The sequence below is a fragment of the Channa argus genome, unplaced genomic scaffold (assembly GCF_033026475.1).
Source record: "Channa argus isolate prfri unplaced genomic scaffold, Channa argus male v1.0 Contig014, whole genome shotgun sequence".
Classification (NCBI taxonomy): domain Eukaryota; kingdom Metazoa; phylum Chordata; class Actinopteri; order Anabantiformes; family Channidae; genus Channa; species Channa argus.
The window spans coordinates 117982-136494 of record NW_027125233.1 but is presented as its reverse complement, the minus strand read 5'-3'; the positions used below and the strand labels follow the sequence as shown (position 1 = coordinate 136494).

At 41.9% G+C, this 18513-nt stretch overlaps 19 pseudogenes; all 19 read right to left on the bottom strand.

The window, feature by feature from the left end:
• Positions 1-535: 535 nt before the first annotated feature.
• LOC137112592 (5S ribosomal RNA) lies at positions 536-654 on the bottom strand (annotated as a pseudogene).
• Positions 655-1511: 857 nt separating this feature from the next.
• On the bottom strand, positions 1512-1630 carry LOC137112747 (5S ribosomal RNA; annotated as a pseudogene).
• An 857-nt stretch (positions 1631-2487) lies between these two features.
• On the bottom strand, positions 2488-2606 carry LOC137113041 (5S ribosomal RNA; annotated as a pseudogene).
• An 857-nt stretch (positions 2607-3463) lies between these two features.
• LOC137112746 (5S ribosomal RNA) lies at positions 3464-3582 on the bottom strand (annotated as a pseudogene).
• Positions 3583-4449: 867 nt separating this feature from the next.
• On the bottom strand, positions 4450-4568 carry LOC137112745 (5S ribosomal RNA; annotated as a pseudogene).
• An 867-nt stretch (positions 4569-5435) lies between these two features.
• On the bottom strand, positions 5436-5554 carry LOC137112744 (5S ribosomal RNA; annotated as a pseudogene).
• An 867-nt stretch (positions 5555-6421) lies between these two features.
• On the bottom strand, positions 6422-6540 carry LOC137112742 (5S ribosomal RNA; annotated as a pseudogene).
• An 857-nt stretch (positions 6541-7397) lies between these two features.
• On the bottom strand, positions 7398-7516 carry LOC137113040 (5S ribosomal RNA; annotated as a pseudogene).
• An 855-nt stretch (positions 7517-8371) lies between these two features.
• Positions 8372-8490, bottom strand: LOC137113011 (5S ribosomal RNA; annotated as a pseudogene).
• An 857-nt stretch (positions 8491-9347) lies between these two features.
• LOC137113039 (5S ribosomal RNA) lies at positions 9348-9466 on the bottom strand (annotated as a pseudogene).
• An 855-nt stretch (positions 9467-10321) lies between these two features.
• LOC137113010 (5S ribosomal RNA) lies at positions 10322-10440 on the bottom strand (annotated as a pseudogene).
• Positions 10441-11297: 857 nt separating this feature from the next.
• On the bottom strand, positions 11298-11416 carry LOC137113038 (5S ribosomal RNA; annotated as a pseudogene).
• An 857-nt stretch (positions 11417-12273) lies between these two features.
• On the bottom strand, positions 12274-12392 carry LOC137112741 (5S ribosomal RNA; annotated as a pseudogene).
• An 867-nt stretch (positions 12393-13259) lies between these two features.
• On the bottom strand, positions 13260-13378 carry LOC137112740 (5S ribosomal RNA; annotated as a pseudogene).
• An 867-nt stretch (positions 13379-14245) lies between these two features.
• On the bottom strand, positions 14246-14364 carry LOC137113037 (5S ribosomal RNA; annotated as a pseudogene).
• An 857-nt stretch (positions 14365-15221) lies between these two features.
• Positions 15222-15340, bottom strand: LOC137113036 (5S ribosomal RNA; annotated as a pseudogene).
• An 857-nt stretch (positions 15341-16197) lies between these two features.
• On the bottom strand, positions 16198-16316 carry LOC137113186 (5S ribosomal RNA; annotated as a pseudogene).
• Positions 16317-17183: 867 nt separating this feature from the next.
• LOC137112739 (5S ribosomal RNA) lies at positions 17184-17302 on the bottom strand (annotated as a pseudogene).
• An 867-nt stretch (positions 17303-18169) lies between these two features.
• Positions 18170-18288, bottom strand: LOC137112738 (5S ribosomal RNA; annotated as a pseudogene).
• Between the last annotated feature and the right edge of the window lie 225 nt (positions 18289-18513).

Sequence of the window (18513 nt, the reverse complement as noted above, 5' to 3'; positions counted from 1 at the left end):
AAAGTGCTAGCTAGCCTGATAGAAATAAACAAACCAAAAGACAGTCGCTAACCCTAACTCCCTAATGTGAAAACAGTCCAAAGAAAATGGCTGTTCACCCCTACAGATTTAATACGAATTACAAAATATACAATTTATAAACAAAACCACGGCACAAAACCTAACAATTCAAAAATGCTAAATAAGGTTTGGAAACCAAGAACAGCAAACAGGTGCTGCTGCCAGAAAGAGCCTCGCTAGCTGTTGGGAACCGTACTTTTAAAACTCCAGGAAGTGTAGGATGGACCAATCAGCTTCCTGTACTGCCCCTCAATCCGGCCAATAAGGCAGGGCACCTATAAGAACAACATATCAAAAACAACACATATGGCCAGGACCGTAACATGGTCTACTAGTAATGTAGCACGATGGTTGAAAAACCAATAAAGTAGCAAAACAGCAATGAAAGAACAAAATTTGATGAAAATATAGAACAATTTCTATGAATAAATAGGCAGTAACACCAGCTTGTGCTGCCCGTAAACCCAAGCAAAAAAGCTTACAGCACCTGGTATTCCCAGGTGGTCTTCCTACCAAGTACTAACCAGGCCCGGCTCTATTTGGCTGCCGAGATCGGACGAGATCGGGCGCTTAGAGAGCGGTGTGGCCGTAAGCTGCATTTGACATCATCAACAGCTCTTAAAAACACTGGAGAAGCAGAATGCATGACACTTGCTAAGAAGAAGACAAATGTGGCAAAGTACAAAGTACTATAACTGTACTGGTCTGTTACGCCCCTGTCCAGGGGGTCAGGGTGCAACATACAAAGATAAATTAGCATGTTCCCTCTCCGATCCCCAAACCAAAATCCAGGATCGAGATGTTCCAACAGAATGATATTTATTTTAAACGAAAGAAAGTGTCAAACAAAACATGACACTACAACTCAGGGCGAACCAAGGCCAACATAATAAACAAAATAAGCCATTTCCCACAGAAAGTGCTAGCTAGCCTGATAGAAATAAACAAACCAAAAGACAGTCGCTAACCCTAACTCCCTAATGTGAAAACAGTCCAAAGAAAATGGCTGTTCACCCCTACAGATTTAATACTATTTACAAAATATACAATTTATAAACAAAACCACGGCACAAAACCTAACAATTCAAAAATGCTAAATAAGGTTTGGAAACCAAGAACAGCAAACAGGTGCTGCTGCCAGAAAGAGCCTCGCTAGCTGTTGGGAACCGTACTTTTAAAACTCCAGGAAGTGTAGGATGGACCAATCAGCTTCCTGTACTGCCCCCCAATCCGGCCAATCAGGCAGGGCACCTATAAGAACAACAAAATAAAAACAACACATATGGCCAGGACCGTAACATGGTCTACTAGTAATGAAGCACGATGGTTGAAAAACCAATAAAGTAGCAAAACAGCAATGAAAGAACAAAATTTGATGAAAATATAGAACAATTTCTATGAATAAATAGGCAGTAACACCAGCTTGTGCTGCCCGTAAACCCAAGCAAAAAAGCTTACAGCACCTGGTATTCCCAGGCGGTCTTCCTACCAAGTACTAACCAGGCCCGGCTCTATTTGGCTGCCGAGATCGGACGAGATCGGGCGCTTAGAGAGCGGTGTGGCCGTAAGCTGCATTTGACATCATCAACAGCTCTTAAAAACGCTGGAGAAGCAGAATGCATGACACTTGCTAAGAAGAAGATAAATGTGGCAAAGTACAAAGTACTATAACTGTACTGGTCTGTTACGCCCCTGTCCAGGGGGTCAGGGTGCAACATACAAAGATAAATTAGCATGTTCCCTCTCCGATCCCCAAACCAAAATCCAGGACCGAGATGTTCCAACAGAATGATATTTATTTTAAACGAAAGAAAGTGTCAAACAAAACATGACACTACAACTCAGGGCGAACCAAGGCCAACATAATAAACAAAATAAGCCATTTCCCACAGAAAGTGCTAGCTAGCCTGATAGAAATAAACAAACCAAAAGACAGTCGCTAACCCTAACTCCCTAATGTGAAAACAGTCCAAAGAAAATGGCTGTTCACCCCTACAGATTTAATACTATTTACAAAATATACAATTTATAAACAAAACCACGGCACAAAACCTAACAATTCAAAAATGCTAAATAAGGTTTGGAAACCAAGAACAGCAAACAGGTGCTGCTGCCAGAAAGAGCCTCGCTAGCTGTTGGGAACCGTACTTTTAAAACTCCAGGAAGTGTAGGATGGACCAATCAGCTTCCTGTACTGCCCCTCAATCCGGCCAATCAGGCAGGGCACCTATAAGAACAACATATCAAAAACAACACATATGGCCAGGACCGTAACATGGTCTACTAGTAATGAAGCACGATGGTTGACAAACCAATAAAGTAGCAAAACAGTAATGAAAGAACAAAATTTGATGAAAATATAGAACAATTTCTATGAATAAATAGGCAGTAACACCAGCTTGTGCTGCCCGTAAACCCAAGCAAAAAAGCTTACAGCACCTGGTATTCCCACGCGGTCTTCCTACCAAGTACTAACCAGGCCCGGCTCTATTTGGCTGCCGAGATCGGACGAGATCGGGCGCTTAGAGAGCGGTGTGGCCGTAAGCTGCATTTGACATCATCAACAGCTCTTAAAAACGTTGGAGAAGCAGAATGCATGAAACTTGCTAAGACGAAGATAAATGTGGCAAAGTACAAAGTACTATAACTGTACTGGTCTGTTACGCCCCTGTCCAGGGGGTCAGGGTGCAACATACAAAGATAAATTAGCATGTTCCCTCTCCGATCCCCAAACCAAAATCCAGGATCGAGATGTTCCAACAGAATGATATTTATTTTAAACGAAAGAAAGTGTCAAACAAAACATGACACTACAACTCAGGGCGAACCAAGGCCAACATAATAAACAAAACAGGCCATTTCCCACAGAAAGTGCTAGCTAGCCTGATAGAAATAAACAAACCAAAACACAGTCGCTAACCCTAACTCCCTAATGTGAAAACAGTCCAAAGAAAATAGCTGTTTACCCCTACAGATTTAATACTATTTACAAAATATACAATTTATAAACAAAACCACGGCATAAAACCTAACAATTCAAAAATGCTAAATAAAGTTTGGAAACCAAGAACAGCAAACAGGTGCTGCTGCCAGAAAGAGCCTCGCTAGCTGTTGGGAACCGTACTTTTAAAACTCCAGGAAGTGTAGGATGGACCAATCAGCTTCCTGTACTGCCCCCCAATCCGGCCAATCAGGCAGGGCACCTATAAGAACAACAAAATAAAAACATCACATATGGCCAGGACCGTAACATGGTCTACTAGTAATGAAGCACGATGGTTGAAAAACCAATAAAGTAGCAAAACAGCAATGAAAGAACAAAATTTGATGAAAATATAGAACAATTTCTATGAATAAATAGGCAGTAACACCAGCTTGTGCTGCCCGTAAACCCAAGCAAAAAAGCTTACAGCACCTGGTATTCCCAGGCGGTCTTCCTACCAAGTACTAACCAGGCCCGGCTCTATTTGGCTGCCGAGATCGGACGAGATCGGGCGCTTAGAGAGCGGTGTGGCCGTAAGCTGCATTTGACATCATCAACAGCTCTTAAAAACGCTGGAGAAGCAGATTGCATGACACTTGCTAAGAAGAAGATAAATGTGGCAAAGTACAAAGTACTATAACTGTACTGGTCTGTTACGCCCCTGTCCAGGGGGTCAGGGTGCAACATACAAAGATAAATTAGCATGTTCCCTCTCCGATCCCCAAACCAAAATCCAGGATCGAGATGTTCCAACAGAATGATATTTATTTTAAACGAAAGAAAGTGTCAAACAAAACATGACACTACAACTCAGGGCGAACCAAGGCCAACATAATAAACAAAATAAGCCATTTCCCACAGAAAGTGCTAGCTAGCCTGATAGAAATAAACAAACCAAAAGACAGTCGCTAACCCTAACTCCCTAATGTGAAAACAAGAGAAAACAATCAAAAGAAAATGGGTGTTCACCCCTACAGATTTAATACGAATTACAAAATATACAATTTATAAACAAAACCACGGCATAAAACCTAACAATTCAAAAATGCTAAATAAAGTTTGGAAACCAAGAACAGCAAACAGGTGCTGCTGCCAGAAAGAGCCTCGCTAGCTGTTGGGAACCGTACTTTTAAAACTCCAGGAAGTGTAGGATGGACCAATCAGCTTCCTGTACTGCCCCCCAATCCGGCCAATCAGGCAGGGCACCTATAAGAACAACAAAATAAAAACAACACATATGGCCAGGACCGTAACATGGTCTACTAGTAATGAAGCACGATGGTTGAAAAACCAATAAAGTAGCAAAACAGCAATGAAAGAACAAAATTTGATGAAAATATAGAACAATTTCTATGAATAAATAGGCAGTAACACCAGCTTGTGCTGCCCGTAAACCCAAGCAAAAAAGCTTACAGCACCTGGTATTCCCAGGCGGTCTTCCTACCAAGTACTAACCAGGCCCGGCTCTATTTGGCTGCCGAGATCGGACGAGATCGGGCGCTTAGAGAGCGGTGTGGCCGTAAGCTGCATTTGACATCATCAACAGCTCTTAAAAACGCTGGAGAAGCAGAATGCATGACACTTGCTAAGAAGAAGATAAATGTGGCAAAGTACAAAGTACTATAACTGTACTGGTCTGTTACGCCCCTGTCCAGGGGGTCAGGGTGCAACATACAAAGATAAATTAGCATGTTCCCTCTCCGATCCCCAAACCAAAATCCAGGACCGAGATGTTCCAACAGAATGATATTTATTTTAAACGAAAGAAAGTGTCAAACAAAACATGACACTACAACTCAGGGCGAACCAAGGCCAACATAATAAACAAAATAAGCCATTTCCCACAGAAAGTGCTAGCTAGCCTGATAGAAATAAACAAACCAAAAGACAGTCGCTAACCCTAACTCCCTAATGTGAAAACAAGAGAAAACAATCAAAAGAAAATGGCTGTTCACCCCTACAGATTTAATACGAATTACAAAATATACAATTTATAAACAAAACCACGGCACAAAACCTAAGAATTCAAAAATGCTAAATAAGGTTTGGAAACCAAGAACAGCAAACAGGTGCTGCTGCCAGAAAGAGCCTCGCTAGCTGTTGGGAACCGTACTTTTAAAACTCCAGGAAGTGTAGGATGGACCAATCAGCTTCCTGTACTGCCCCTCAATCCGGCCAATCAGGCAGGGCACCTATAAGAACGAGAAAATAAAAACAACACATATGGCCAGGACCGTAACATGGTCTACTAGTAATGAAGCACGATGGTTGAAAAACCAATAAAGTAGCAAAACAGCAATGAAAGAACAAAATTTGATGAAAATATAGAACAATTTCTATGAATAAATAGGCAGTAACACCAGCTTGTGCTGCCCGTAAACCCAAGCAAAAAAGCTTACAGCACCTGGTATTCCCAGGCGGTCTTCCTACCAAGTACTAACCAGGCCCGGCTCTATTTGGCTGCCGAGATCGGACGAGATCGGGCGCTTAGAGAGCGGTGTGGCCGTAAGCTGCATTTGACATCATCAACAGCTCTTAAAAACGCTGGAGAAGCAGAATGCATGACACTTGCTAAGAAGAAGATAAATGTGGCAAAGTACAAAGTACTATAACTGTACTGGTCTGTTACGCCCCTGTCCAGGGGGTCAGGGTGCAACATACAAAGATAAATTAGCATGTTCCCTCTCCGATCCCCAAACCAAAATCCAGGATCGAGATGTTCCAACAGAATGATATTTATTTTAAACGAAAGAAAGTGTCAAACAAAACATGACACTACAACTCAGGGCGAACCAAGGCCAACATAATAAACAAAATAAGCCATTTCCCACAGAAAGTGCTAGCTAGCCTGATAGAAATAAACAAACCAAAAGACAGTCGCTAACCCTAACTCCCTAATGTGAAAACAAGAGAAAACAATCAAAAGAAAATGGCTGTTCACCCCTACAGATTTAATACGAATTACAAAATATACAATTTATAAACAAAACCACGGCACAAAACCTAAGAATTCAAAAATGCTAAATAAGGTTTGGAAACCAAGAACAGCAAACAGGTGCTGCTGCCAGAAAGAGCCTCGCTAGCTGTTGGGAACCGTACTTTTAAAACTCCAGGAAGTGTAGGATGGACCAATCAGCTTCCTGTACTGCCCCTCAATCCGGCCAATCAGGCAGGGCACCTATAAGAATGAGAAAATAAAAACAACACATATGGCCAGGACCGTAACATGGTCTACTAGTAATGAAGCACGATGGTTGACAAACCAATAAAGTAGCAAAACAGCAATGAAAGAACAAAATTTGATGAAAATATAGAACAATTTCTATGAATAAATAGGCAGTAACACCAGCTTGTGCTGCCCGTAAACCCAAGCAAAAAAGCTTACAGCACCTGGTATTCCCAGGCGGTCTTCCTACCAAGTACTAACCAGGCCCGGCTCTATTTGGCTGCCGAGATCGGACGAGATCGGGCGCTTAGAGAGCGGTGTGGCCGTAAGCTGCATTTGACATCATCAACAGCTCTTAAAAACGCTGGAGAAGCAGAAGGCATGACACTTGCTAAGAAGAAGATAAATGTGGCAAAGTACAAAGTACTATAACTGTACTGGTCTGTTACGCCCCTGTCCAGGGGGTCAGGGTGCAACATACAAAGATAAATTAGCATGTTCCCTCTCCGATCCCCAAACCAAAATCCAGGATCGAGATGTTCCAACAGAATGATATTCATTTTAAACGAAAGAAAGTGTCAAACAAAACATGACACTACAACTCAGGGCGAACCAAGGCCAACATAATAAACAAAATAAGCCATTTCCCACAGAAAGTGCTAGCTAGCCTGATAGAAAGAAACAAACCAAAAGACAGTCGCTAACCCTAACTCCCAAATGTGAAAACAATCCAAAGAAAATGGCAGTTCACCCCTACAGATTTAATACTATTTACAAAATATACAATTTATAAACAAAACGACGGCATAAAACCTAACAATTCAAAAATGCTAAATAAAGTTTGGAAACCAAGAACAGCAAACAGGTGCTGCTGCCAGAAAGAGCCTCGCTAGCTGTTGGGAACCGTACTTTTAAAACTCCAGGAAGTGTAGGATGGACCAATCAGCTTCCTGTACTGCCCCCCAATCCGGCCAATCAGGCAGGGCACCTATAAGAACAACAAAATAAAAACAACACATATGGCCAGGACCGTAACATGGTCTACTAGTAATGAAGCACGATGGTTGACAAACCAATAAAGTAGCAAAACAGTAATGAAAGAACAAAATTTGATGAAAATATAGAACAATTTCTATGAATAAATAGGCAGTAACACCAGCTTGTGCTGCCCGTAAACCCAAGCAAAAAAGCTTACAGCACCTGGTATTCCCACGCGGTCTTCCTACCAAGTACTAACCAGGCCCGGCTCTATTTGGCTGCCGAGATCGGACGAGATCGGGCGCTTAGAGAGCGGTGTGGCCGTAAGCTGCATTTGACATCATCAACAGCTCTTAAAAACGTTGGAGAAGCAGAATGCATGAAACTTGCTAAGACGAAGATAAATGTGGCAAAGTACAAAGTACTATAACTGTACTGGTCTGTTACGCCCCTGTCCAGGGGGTCAGGGTGCAACATACAAAGATAAATTAGCATGTTCCCTCTCCGATCCCCAAACCAAAATCCAGGATCGAGATGTTCCAACAGAATGATATTTATTTTAAACGAAAGAAAGTGTCAAACAAAACATGACACTACAACTCAGGGCGAACCAAGGCCAACATAATAAACAAAATAAGCCATTTCCCACAGAAAGTGCTAGCTAGCCTGATAGAAATAAACAAACCAAAACACAGTCGCTAACCCTAACTCCCTAATGTGAAAACAGTCCAAAGAAAATGGCTGTTCACCCCTACAGATTTAATACTATTTACAAAATATTCAATTTATAAACAAAACCACGGCATAAAACCTAACAATTCAAAAATGCTAAATAAAGTTTGGAAACCAAGAACAGCAAACAGGTGCTGCTGCCAGAAAGAGCCTCGCTAGCTGTTGGGAACCGTACTTTTAAAACTCCAGGAAGTGTAGGATGGACCAATCAGCTTCCTGTACTGCCCCCCAATCCGGCCAATCAGGCAGGGCACCTATAAGAACAAGAAAATAAAAAAAACATATGGCCAGGACCGTAACATGGTCTACTAGTAATGAAGCACGATGGTTGACAAACCAATAAAGTAGCAAAACAGTAATGAAAGAACAAAATTTGATGAAAATATAGAACAATTTCTATGAATAAATAGGCAGTAACACCAGCTTGTGCTGCCCGTAAACCCAAGCAAAAAAGCTTACAGCACCTGGTATTCCCACGTGGTCTTCCTACCAAGTACTAACCAGGCCCGGCTCTATTTGGCTGCCGAGATCGGACGAGATCGGGCGCTTAGAGAGCGGTGTGGCCGTAAGCTGCATTTGACATCATCAACAGCTCTTAAAAACGCTGGAGAAGCAGAATGCATGACACTTGCTAAGAAGAAGATAAATGTGGCAAAGTACAAAGTACTATAACTGTACTGGTCTGTTACGCCCCTGTCCAGGGGGTCAGGGTGCAACATACAAAGATAAATTAGCATGTTCCCTCTCCGATCCCCAAACCAAAATCCAGGATCGAGATGTTCCAACAGAATGATATTTATTTTAAACGAAAGAAAGTGTCAAACAAAACATGACACTACAACTCAGGGCGAACCAAGGCCAACATAATAAACAAAATAAGCCATTTTCCACAGAAAGTGCTAGCTAGCCTGATAGAAATAAACAAACCAAAAGACAGTCGCTAACCCTAACTCCCAAATGTGAAAACAATCCAAAGAAAATGGCAGTTCACCCCTACAGATTTAATACTATTTACAAAATATACAATTTATAAACAAAACCACGGCATAAAACCTAACAATTCAAAAATGCTAAATAAAGTTTGGAAACCAAGAACAGCAAACAGGTGCTGCTGCCAGAAAGAGCCTCGCTAGCTGTTGGGAACCGTACTTTTAAAACTCCAGGAAGTGTAAGATGGACCAATCAGCTTCCTGTACTGCCCCCCAATCCGGCCAATCAGGCAGGGCACCTATAAGAACAAGAAAATAAAAACAACACATATGGCCAGGACCGTAACATGGTCTACTAGTAATGAAGCACGATGGTTGACAAACCAATAAAGTAGCAAAACAGTAATGAAAGAACAAAATTTGATGAAAATATAGAACAATTTCTATGAATAAATAGGCAGTAACACCAGCTTGTGCTGCCCGTAAACCCAAGCAAAAAAGCTTACAGCACCTGGTATTCCCACGCGGTCTTCCTACCAAGTACTAACCAGGCCCGGCTCTATTTGGCTGCCGAGATCGGACGAGATCGGGCGCTTAGAGAGCGGTGTGGCCGTAAGCTGCATTTGACATCATCAACAGCTCTTAAAAACGTTGGAGAAGCAGAATGCATGAAACTTGCTAAGACGAAGATAAATGTGGCAAAGTACAAAGTACTATAACTGTACTGGTCTGTTACGCCCCTGTCCAGGGGGTCAGGGTGCAACATACAAAGATAAATTAGCATGTTCCCTCTCCGATCCCCAAACCAAAATCCAGGATCGAGATGTTCCAACAGAATGATATTTATTTTAAACGAAAGAAAGTGTCAAACAAAACATGACACTACAACTCAGGGCGAACCAAGGCCAACATAATAAACAAAATAAGCCATTTCCCACAGAAAGTGCTAGCTAGCCTGATAGAAATAAACAAACCAAAACACAGTCGCTAACCCTAACTCCCTAATGTGAAAACAGTCCAAAGAAAATGGCTGTTCACCCCTACAGATTTAATACTATTTACAAAATATTCAATTTATAAACAAAACCACGGCATAAAACCTAACAATTCAAAAATGCTAAATAAAGTTTGGAAACCAAGAACAGCAAACAGGTGCTGCTGCCAGAAAGAGCCTCGCTAGCTGTTGGGAACCGTACTTTTAAAACTCCAGGAAGTGTAGGATGGACCAATCAGCTTCCTGTACTGCCCCCCAATCCGGCCAATCAGGCAGGGCACCTATAAGAACAAGAAAATAAAAAAAACATATGGCCAGGACCGTAACATGGTCTACTAGTAATGAAGCACGATGGTTGACAAACCAATAAAGTAGCAAAACAGTAATGAAAGAACAAAATTTGATGAAAATATAGAACAATTTCTATGAATAAATAGGCAGTAACACCAGCTTGTGCTGCCCGTAAACCCAAGCAAAAAAGCTTACAGCACCTGGTATTCCCACGTGGTCTTCCTACCAAGTACTAACCAGGCCCGGCTCTATTTGGCTGCCGAGATCGGACGAGATCGGGCGCTTAGAGAGCGGTGTGGCCGTAAGCTGCATTTGACATCATCAACAGCTCTTAAAAACGCTGGAGAAGCAGAATGCATGACACTTGCTAAGAAGAAGATAAATGTGGCAAAGTACAAAGTACTATAACTGTACTGGTCTGTTACGCCCCTGTCCAGGGGGTCAGGGTGCAACATACAAAGATAAATTAGCATGTTCCCTCTCCGATCCCCAAACCAAAATCCAGGATCGAGATGTTCCAACAGAATGATATTTATTTTAAACGAAAGAAAGTGTCAAACAAAACATGACACTACAACTCAGGGCGAACCAAGGCCAACATAATAAACAAAATAAGCCATTTTCCACAGAAAGTGCTAGCTAGCCTGATAGAAATAAACAAACCAAAAGACAGTCGCTAACCCTAACTCCCAAATGTGAAAACAATCCAAAGAAAATGGCAGTTCACCCCTACAGATTTAATACTATTTACAAAATATACAATTTATAAACAAAACCACGGCATAAAACCTAACAATTCAAAAATGCTAAATAAAGTTTGGAAACCAAGAACAGCAAACAGGTGCTGCTGCCAGAAAGAGCCTCGCTAGCTGTTGGGAACCGTACTTTTAAAACTCCAGGAAGTGTAAGATGGACCAATCAGCTTCCTGTACTGCCCCCCAATCCGGCCAATCAGGCAGGGCACCTATAAGAACAAGAAAATAAAAACAACACATATGGCCAGGACCGTAACATGGTCTACTAGTAATGAAGCACGATGGTTGACAAACCAATAAAGTAGCAAAACAGTAATGAAAGAACAAAATTTGATGAAAATATAGAACAATTTCTATGAATAAATAGGCAGTAACACCAGCTTGTGCTGCCCGTAAACCCAAGCAAAAAAGCTTACAGCACCTGGTATTCCCACGCGGTCTTCCTACCAAGTACTAACCAGGCCCGGCTCTATTTGGCTGCCGAGATCGGACGAGATCGGGCGCTTAGAGAGCGGTGTGGCCGTAAGCTGCATTTGACATCATCAACAGCTCTTAAAAACGTTGGAGAAGCAGAATGCATGAAACTTGCTAAGACGAAGATAAATGTGGCAAAGTACAAAGTACTATAACTGTACTGGTCTGTTACGCCCCTGTCCAGGGGGTCAGGGTGCAACATACAAAGATAAATTAGCATGTTCCCTCTCCGATCCCCAAACCAAAATCCAGGATCGAGATGTTCCAACAGAATGATATTTATTTTAAACGAAAGAAAGTGTCAAACAAAACATGACACTACAACTCAGGGCGAACCAAGGCCAACATAATAAACAAAATAAGCCATTTCCCACAGAAAGTGCTAGCTAGCCTGATAGAAATAAACAAACCAAAACACAGTCGCTAACCCTAACTCCCTAATGTGAAAACAGTCCAAAGAAAATGGCTGTTCACCCCTACAGATTTAATACTATTTACAAAATATACAATTTATAAACAAAACCACGGCATAAAACCTAACAATTCAAAAATGCTAAATAAAGTTTGGAAACCAAGAACAGCAAACAGGTGCTGCTGCCAGAAAGAGCCTCGCTAGCTGTTGGGAACCGTACTTTTAAAACTCCAGGAAGTGTAGGATGGACCAATCAGCTTCCTGTACTGCCCCCCAATCCGGCCAATCAGGCAGGGCACCTATAAGAACAACAAAATAAAAACATCACATATGGCCAGGACCGTAACATGGTCTACTAGTAATGAAGCACGATGGTTGAAAAACCAATAAAGTAGCAAAACAGCAATGAAAGAACAAAATTTGATGAAAATATAGAACAATTTCTATGAATAAATAGGCAGTAACACCAGCTTGTGCTGCCCGTAAACCCAAGCAAAAAAGCTTACAGCACCTGGTATTCCCAGGCGGTCTTCCTACCAAGTACTAACCAGGCCCGGCTCTATTTGGCTGCCGAGATCGGACGAGATCGGGCGCTTAGAGAGCGGTGTGGCCGTAAGCTGCATTTGACATCATCAACAGCTCTTAAAAACGCTGGAGAAGCAGAATGCATGACACTTGCTAAGAAGAAGATAAATGTGGCAAAGTACAAAGTACTATAACTGTACTGGTCTGTTACGCCCCTGTCCAGGGGGTCAGGGTGCAACATACAAAGATAAATTAGCATGTTCCCTCTCCGATCCCCAAACCAAAATCCAGGACCGAGATGTTCCAACAGAATGATATTTATTTTAAACGAAAGAAAGTGTCAAACAAAACATGACACTACAACTCAGGGCGAACCAAGGCCAACATAATAAACAAAATAAGCCATTTCCCACAGAAAGTGCTAGCTAGCCTGATAGAAATAAACAAACCAAAAGACAGTCGCTAACCCTAACTCCCTAATGTGAAAACAAGAGAAAACAATCAAAAGAAAATGGCTGTTCACCCCTACAGATTTAATACGAATTACAAAATATACAATTTATAAACAAAACCACGGCACAAAACCTAACAATTCAAAAATGCTAAATAAGGTTTGGAAACCAAGAACAGCAAACAGGTGCTGCTGCCAGAAAGAGCCTCGCTAGCTGTTGGGAACCGTACTTTTAAAACTCCAGGAAGTGTAGGATGGACCAATCAGCTTCCTGTACTGCCCCTCAATCCGGCCAATCAGGCAGGGCACCTATAAGAACGAGAAAATAAAAACAACACATATGGCCAGGACCGTAACATGGTCTACTAGTAATGAAGCACGATGGTTGAAAAACCAATAAAGTAGCAAAACAGCAATGAAAGAACAAAATTTGATGAAAATATAGAACAATTTCTATGAATAAATAGGCAGTAACACCAGCTTGTGCTGCCCGTAAACCCAAGCAAAAAAGCTTACAGCACCTGGTATTCCCAGGCGGTCTTCCTACCAAGTACTAACCAGGCCCGGCTCTATTTGGCTGCCGAGATCGGACGAGATCGGGCGCTTAGAGAGCGGTGTGGCCGTAAGCTGCATTTGACATCATCAACAGCTCTTAAAAACGCTGGAGAAGCAGATTGCATGACACTTGCTAAGAAGAAGATAAATGTGGCAAAGTACAAAGTACTATAACTGTACTGGTCTGTTACGCCCCTGTCCAGGGGGTCAGGGTGCAACATACAAAGATAAATTAGCATGTTCCCTCTCCGATCCCCAAACCAAAATCCAGGATCGAGATGTTCCAACAGAATGATATTTATTTTAAACGAAAGAAAGTGTCAAACAAAACATGACACTACAACTCAGGGCGAACCAAGGCCAACATAATAAACAAAATAAGCCATTTCCCACAGAAAGTGCTAGCTAGCCTGATAGAAATAAACAAACCAAAAGACAGTCGCTAACCCTAACTCCCTAATGTGAAAACAAGAGAAAACAATCAAAAGAAAATGGGTGTTCACCCCTACAGATTTAATACGAATTACAAAATATACAATTTATAAACAAAACCACGGCACAAAACCTAAGAATTCAAAAATGCTAAATAAGGTTTGGAAACCAAGAATAGCAAACAGGTGCTGCTGCCAGAAAGAGCCTCGCTAGCTGTTGGGAACCGTACTTTTAAAACTCAAGGAAGTGTAGGATGGACCAATCAGCTTCCTGTACTGCCCCTCAATCCGGCCAATCAGGCAGGGCACCTATAAGAACGAGAAAATAAAAACAACACATATGGCCAGGACCGTAACATGGTCTACTAGTAATGAAGCACGATGGTTGACAAACCAATAAAGTAGCAAAACAGCAATGAAAGAACAAAATTTGATGAAAATATAGAACAATTTCTATGAATAAATAGGCAGTAACACCAGCTTGTGCTGCCCGTAAACCCAAGCAAAAAAGCTTACAGCACCTGGTATTCCCACGCGGTCTTCCTACCAAGTACTAACCAGGCCCGGCTCTATTTGGCTGCCGAGATCGGACGAGATCGGGCGCTTAGAGAGCGGTGTGGCCGTAAGCTGCATTTGACATCATCAACAGCTCTTAAAAACGCTGGAGAAGCAGAATGCATGACACTTGCTAAGAAGAAGATAAATGTGGCAAAGTACAAAGTACTATAACTGTACTGGTCTGTTACGCCCCTGTCCAGGGGGTCAGGGTGCAACATACAAAGATAAATTAGCATGTTCCCTCTCCGATCCCCAAACCAAAATCCAGGATCGAGATGTTCCAACAGAATGATATTCATTTTAAACGAAAGAATGTGTCAAACAAAACATGACACTACAACTCAGGGCGAACCAAGGCCAACATAATAAACAAAATAAGCCATTTCCCACAGAAAGTGCTAGCTAGCCTGATAGAAATAAACAAACCAAAAGACAGTCGCTAACCCTAACTCCCTAATGTGAAAACAGTCCAAAGAAAATGGCTGTTCACCCCTACAGATTTAATACTATTTACAAAATATACAATTTATAAACAAAACCACGGCACAAAACCTAACAATTCAAAAATGCTAAATAAGGTTTGGAAACCAAGAACAGCAAACAGGTGTTACTGCCAGAAAGAGCCTCGCTAGCTGTTGGGAACCGTACTTTTAAAACTCCAGGAAGTGTAGGATGGACCAATCAGCTTCCTGTACTGCCCCTCAATCCGGCCAATCAGGCAGGGCACCTATAAGAACAACATATCAAAAACAACACATATGGCCAGGACCGTAACATGGTCTACTAGTAATGAAGCACGATGGTTGACAAACCAATAAAGTAGCAAAACAGTAATGAAAGAACAAAATTTGATGAAAATATAGAACAATTTCTATGAATAAATAGGCAGTAACACCAGCTTGTGCTGCCCGTAAACCCAAGCAAAAAAGCTTACAGCACCTGGTATTCCCACGCGGTCTTCCTACCAAGTACTAACCAGGCCCGGCTCTATTTGGCTGCCGAGATCGGACGAGATCGGGCGCTTAGAGAGCGGTGTGGCCGTAAGCTGCATTTGACATCATCAACAGCTCTTAAAAACGTTGGAGAAGCAGAATGCATGAAACTTGCTAAGACGAAGATAAATGTGGCAAAGTACAAAGTACTATAACTGTACTGGTCTGTTACGCCCCTGTCCAGGAGGTCAGGGTGCAACATACAAAGATAAATTAGCATGTTCCCTCTCCGATCCCCAAACCAAAATCCAGGATCGAGATGTTCCAACAGAATGATATTTATTTTAAACGAAAGAAAGTGTCAAACAAAACATGACACTACAACTCAGGGCGAACCAAGGCCAACATAATAAACAAAATAAGCCATTTCCCACAGAAAGTGCTAGCTAGCCTGATAGAAATAAACAAACCAAAACACAGTCGCTAACCTTAACTCCCTAATGTGAAAACAGTCCAAAGAAAATGGCTGTTCACCCCTACAGATTTAATACTATTTACAAAATATACAATTTATAAACAAAACCACGGCATAAAACCTAACAATTCAAAAATGCTAAATAAAGTTTGGAAACCAAGAACAGCAAACAGGTGCTGCTGCCAGAAAGAGCCTCGCTAGCTGTTGGGAACCGTACTTTTAAAACTCCAGGAAGTGTAGGATGGACCAATCAGCTTCCTGTACTGCCCCCCAATCCGGCCAATCAGGCAGGGCACCTATAAGAACAACAAAATAAAAACAACACATATGGCCAGGACCGTAACATGGTCTACTAGTAATGAAGCACGATGGTTGAAAAACCAATAAAGTAGCAAAACAGCAATGAAAGAACAAAATTTGATGAAAATATAGAACAATTTCTATGAATAAATAGGCAGTAACACCAGCTTGTGCTGCCCGTAAACCCAAGCAAAAAAGCTTACAGCACCTGGTATTCCCAGGCGGTCTTCCTACCAAGTACTAACCAGGCCCGGCTCTATTTGGCTGCCGAGATCGGACGAGATCAGGCGCTTAGAGAGCGGTGTGGCCGTAAGCTGCATTTGACATCATCAACAGCTCTTAAAAACGCTGGAGAAGCAGAATGCATGACACTTGCTAAGAAGAAGATAAATGTGGCAAAGTACAAAGTACTATAACTGTACTGGTCTGTTACGCCCCTGTCCAGGGGGTCAGGGTGCAACATACAAAGATAAATTAGCATGTTCCCTCTCCGATCCCCAAACCAAAATCCAGGACCGAGATGTTCCAACAGAATGATATTTATTTTAAACGAAAGAAAGTGTCAAACAAAACATGACACTACAACTCAGGGCGAACCAAGGCCAACATAATAAACAAAATAAGCCATTTCCCACAGAAAGTGCTAGCTAGCCTGATAGAAATAAACAAACCAAAAGACAGTCGCTAACCCTAACTCCCTAATGTGAAAACAAGAGAAAACAATCAAAAGAAAATGGCTGTTCACCCCTACAGATTTAATACGAATTACAAAATATACAATTTATAAACAAAACCACGGCACAAAACCTAAGAATTCAAAAATGCTAAATAAGGTTTGGAAACCAAGAACAGCAAACAGGTGCTGCTGCCAGAAAGAGCCTCGCTAGCTGTTGGGAACCGTACTTTTAAAACTCCAGGAAGTGTAGGATGGACCAATCAGCTTCCTGTACTGCCCCTCAATCCGGCCAATCAGGCAGGGCACCTATAAGAACGAGAAAATAAAAACAACACATATGGCCAGGACCGTAACATGGTCTACTAGTAATGAAGCACGATGGTTGAAAAACCAATAAAGTAGCAAAACAGCAATGAAAGAACAAAATTTGATGAAAATATAGAACAATTTCTATGAATAAATAGGCAGTAACACCAGCTTGTGCTGCCCGTAAACCCAAGCAAAAAAGCTTACAGCACCTGGTATTCCCAGGCGGTCTTCCTACCAAGTACTAACCAGGCCCGGCTCTATTTGGCTGCCGAGATCGGACGAGATCGGGCGCTTAGAGAGCGGTGTGGCCGTAAGCTGCATTTGACATCATCAACAGCTCTTAAAAACGCTGGAGAAGCAGAATGCATGACACTTGCTAAGAAGAAGATAAATGTGGCAAAGTACAAAGTACTATAACTGTACTGGTCTGTTACGCCCCTGTCCAGGGGGTCAGGGTGCAACATACAAAGATAAATTAGCATGTTCCCTCTCCGATCCCCAAACCAAACTCCAGTATCGAGATGTTCCAACAGAATGATATTTATTTTAAACGAAAGAAAGTGTCAAACAAAACATGACACTACAACTCAGGGCAAACCAAGGCCAACAAAATAAACAAAATAAGCCATTTCCCACAGAAAGTGCTAGCTAGCCTGATAGAAATAAACAATCCAAAAGACAGTCGCTAACCCTAACTCCCTAATGTGAAAACAAGAGAAAACAATCAAAAGAAAATGGCTGTTCACCCCTACAGATTTAATACGAATTACAAAATATACAATTTATAAACAAAACCACGGCAAAAAACCTAACAAATCAAAAATGCTAAATAAGGTTTGGAAACCAAGAACAGCAAACAGGTGCTGCTGCCAGAAAGAGCCTCGCTAGCTGTTGGGAACCGTACTTTTAAAACTCCAGGAAGTGTAGGATGGACCAATCAGCTTCCTGTACTGCCCCCCAATCCGGCCAATCAGGCAGGGCACCTATAAGAACAACAAATCAAAAACAACACATATGGCCAGGACCGTAACATGGTCTACTAGTAATGAAGCACGATGGTTGAAAAACCAATAAAGTAGCAAAACAGCAATGAAAGAACAAAATTTGATGAAAATATAGAACAATTTCTATGAATAAATAGGCAGTAACACCAGCTTGTGCTGCCCGTAAACCCAAGCAAAAAAGCTTACAGCACCTGGTATTCCCAGGCGGTCTTCCTACCAAGTACTAACCAGGCCCGGCTCTATTTGGCTGCCGAGATCGGACGAGATCGGGCGCTTAGAGAGCGGTGTGGCCGTAAGCTGCATTTGACATCATCAACAGCTCTTAAAAACGCTGGAGAAGCAGAATGCATGACACTTGCTAAGAAGAAGATAAATGTGGCAAAGTACAAAGTACTATAACTGTACTGGTCTGTTACGCCCCTGTCCAGGGGGTCAGGGTGCAACATACAAAGATAAATTAGCATGTTCCCTCTCCGATCCCCAAACCAAACTCCAGGATCGAGATGTTCCAACAGAATGATAT